Here is a 4,130-nt window from a genome sequence, read left to right as displayed (position 1 = left end):
AAAAAAAAAAAAAAAAAAAAAAAAAAACGTATTACTTGGAGTATATGAGTATATATCAAAAGATCATTTTATATATTCATCATAAAAGAAAATGAAAGTATATTTTATCATGTTTCCTTAGACACACAACAGTACACAGAGACTTGTGCAAGCAGTATAAATAGCGCGCACACACGCGCGCACGCGCGCGCACACACACACACACACACACACAAACACACACACAGTCTACTGAATTTAATTTGTGATACCTATAGGCAAAATTGTCTAGGGCTGCTTCAATTATTTTTTTAAGTTCACTTTTATTAAATTTACTTATCTATAGTATTTAATTTTCTAAAATTTATTCTTTAACCTTTTTCCACAGTCCAGATTTTATCCCCCTCCCAGTCCACTCTCCAACTCTTCTACATCCTACACCTCTTCCCCCCACAACCCCATCTCAAAGAGGATGTTCCCCCACTCCTACCCCACCCCACCAGAGTGGACCATTGTCTGGGGCTCCAACTTTCTCGAGGATTAGGTACCTGTTCTCTGAGTCTGGACCTGGTAGTCTTCTGCTGCATATGTGTTCGGGGCCTCATATCAGTTGGTATATGCTGTCTGATTGGTGGTTCAGCTTCTGAGAGATCCCAAGGACCAGGTAAGTTGAGACTGTTGGTACTCCTACAGGATCATTTGACTCCTCCACTTCTTCCAGCTTTTCCTTAATCCAACCACAGAGGTCACCAACTGCTTTCCCTTGGTTGGGTGTGAATATCTGCATCTGACTCTTTCAGCTGCTTGTTAGGCAGTCATGGTAGGCCCCTGTTTATAAGCACACCATAGCATCAGCAATAGTGTCAGGACTTGGGGCCTCCTTCTGAGTTGTACCCCAATTTGTGCCTGTCGCTGAAACCTACTTTTCCTCAGGCTCATTTCCATATTTGTTCCTGCAGTTCTTTCAGATAGTAACAATTCTGTGTCAGAATTTTTGACTATGGGATTGCAACCCCATCCCTCCACTTGATGCCCTGTCTTCTACTGGAGTTGGACTCTAAAATTTCCATCTCCCCCCTCTAGGGCATTTCATCTAAGGTCCCTCCCTTTGAGTCCTGAGAGTCTCTCACCTCCCAGGTCTCTGGTACAGTCTAGAGAGCCCCCCCCCAAGACACCTACTTTCTGAGATGGCATGTTTTGATTCTTTCTGCTGGCTCTCAGGGATTCAGTCCTGTTCCCCAACACTACCTGATCATGTTCCCCTTTTCCCCACCCTGCCACCTTTCCCACCCAGGTCCCTCCATCCCTTGCACCCCCTGTGATTTCTCTTAGCTCCTTATTTAGCACTGCATAATACAGTGAATTATGAATAGGCTTAAGTATGGAGAAAATGTCGTTAGTAACCTCCTGTTTTTTGTTTTGTTTTGTTTTGGTTTTCGGGTTTTGTTTTCAATAAACAGTATTTATTCCTGGTCAGAATATTGACAATGTTTTATTTTTTAAGTAATTAATAATTATGGTCTTTGCTATATATTATCTAAGGATAAAACTATGTTCCCCACAGTACTTTAGGCCCCAAATCTGGGCATAGCAGTCTCTAGTTTGAGTTTTTGTCAAGGCTCTGCACTACCTCTGAGAATGTCCCATGTCTGTCCGATTGAGTGACTTCATCCTGGTAACTCCTTATATGAAGAGCTAAGTGGAGGCCTTTGGACAGCAGATCAGTCAAGCTCTCTTAATGGAGGAGGAAGGAGGAAATATAAAGACCTCCCTCTACTCTCCAACACACTCCATTACTTTATGTCAACATAAAAGCATTTGGGAGGGATGAAAGGACCACTTCATTTGAGTGTATGCTGGGTCACCTTCCTCAGGGCCAGGACTCCTGCCTTGCTTATAGAAAAATGCCATACGGAACTCAGAACTTTCCCAGTTGAGATATATATTTATGTCATCAATGTATGCAACTAAGCTATTGGCCATTATTTTCACTGTGACTTGTCATTTAAATTGATTGTTAGCAGCTCAGCATTTTCATCAGGTGCACATGAGAACAGGTGAATGACAACTGTTGCTGCATGTATTAAGGTTTAAGACATTATGTTTGGATATTTCTTTATTTGAATAACAATCCTCAAATTTCAGCAATCAAATAACAAAAGTGTTATTACTTCTCATACAAGTCACTCAACTTTTGTTTTTTTTTTTTTTGAAATGAGAAGCTAAGAGTGTTCTATATTCAATTAAACACAAATTAATTGTTGTGGCTCAGACATGGCACTCATCCTTTCTGTTCACACTAATTAGTGTTCTAATCAGAGGCTTCGTTAAATTCTAACGGGGCCCAAGAGTAAAATCAGTTCGTGTTTCTAGAATCTGGGAATTCACATTATGTGTCAGACAATTCTTAGGACTAGCCATGTGAAAATGACCTTCCCATTAAATCCAGTCCTCTCCCTGAGAACCCCAACTGTCTGCTTCTCACATTTCACTGCCACCTCCAAATGAACTTCCAATGGTTCTCACACATTGTCTGGTGAAATGTGAAGCACTCTAGTGGCAAACCTGAACCCTCCTGAGCCTTCCTAATCTCATTCATGTTCAGCAATTGAGACTTCTTGTCCTGTCCACTTTAGGAAATATTTCTCTCTATTTTTTCTAAGTCAATTCAAAAATTTATATTTGTTAAAGAGGGTTTGGTATAATATGAATTCCTCCTGTAAGTAAAAGTGAATTTCCCTACTTTCTAGACATTATATAACTGTTAGCAAGATAAAAGATGAATAGTAACATGTCTGTTACAATGTTCAAAATAGAAAAAAATGGTTAGAAAATGCAAATATAACTTATTAGAGTTCATGGAAGGAGAATAAATTGGAAATCGGTAGATATGCCAATGCTCTGTAATTAACAGGACATATCTGATTGTGATTTGGGGATGTACATTTGGAGTGTATAGATTCCTCTGAATGTTTTTTCTCAAAACTCCTCACTAATTATTCCCTTGATATGGTACAATAGTTTAGGATTCTCTTTTACTTCACAATATATCTGCTTATATCCATAACAGATGCATAGATGCCTACTGTGTATATATATATTGAAATCATCACTTAGGTCATCTGATTGATGGTATATTATGACTTGAGAGTAGAAAAAGAGATAGACCAAATGCATCTTACAATAGAAACATCTCAGGTTCTTTAGATGCCTACCTTGTGAGGACAGGGAATTCACGTTTAGGTTTTTCAAGGTTATATACGGGGTTTTAGTTTTTACAAGGTTAACAGAAACCTTATGAGCCAAGTAAATTATATAAATGTGTACTGAAAACAATAAGTAACCACTGTTGCAGAGAAATAAACTTAGCTCAAGGCTGACATTTGTTGACAAGTACAAAATTTTCCCTTATTTGTTTACTAAAAAGGGTCCAGGACAAAACATTTTGTATAACCTTTCCTCTTTTCACTTGTCAAAGTGATATGAACGAAGCAAATATTCTACAGGAATTTCTCCATACCCTTGAAGGCAGAGACTATCATGCTTAGTTTGGTGTGTCCCCCATGACTTGCTCACAGACTAAATTCCTGAGCCAGTCATTTTCTAAAATGACAGCAGGTTTATTGGAAAATCTCCACAGAAATATCATCACATTGAAGCTAATAGTGAATTAGAACAATGCTATTAAGTTTGAAGGGAGTCAAAGCCATTTTTCTGACATACAATAGATCTCATATCAATACCCTTAATGAAAATGTCCCCAAAGTATCAATAATATGGTTTTATAAACCCTGACACAACATTAACTGTTTAAAAAATTTGAGAGGCCTATTCTTGCATTTAAAACTGAATTGTAGTCCCACATTTCTTACTAAAGGAACAACTACAGAATGTACTTGTTTATAAAAAGAATACCTTTGATTCAGCTAGAATGAGTAGGTAAGTGTCTTAGTCAGGGTTTCTATTCCTGTACAACATCATGACCAAGAAGCAAGTTGGGGAGGAAAGGGTTTATTTGGCTTACATTTCCAAACTACTGTTGATCACCAAAGGACGCAGGACTGGAACTCAAGCAGGTCAGAAAGCAGGAGCTGATGCAGAAGCCATGGAGGGATGTTCTTTACTGGCTTGCCTCCCCTGGCTTGCTCAGT

This window comes from Mus pahari, chromosome 8, assembly GCF_900095145.1.
Source record: "Mus pahari chromosome 8, PAHARI_EIJ_v1.1, whole genome shotgun sequence".
In the NCBI taxonomy this organism is placed as follows: Eukaryota; Metazoa; Chordata; class Mammalia; order Rodentia; family Muridae; genus Mus; species Mus pahari.
The sequence above is the reverse complement of the archived record's forward strand: the minus strand, read 5'-3'. Positions refer to the sequence as shown.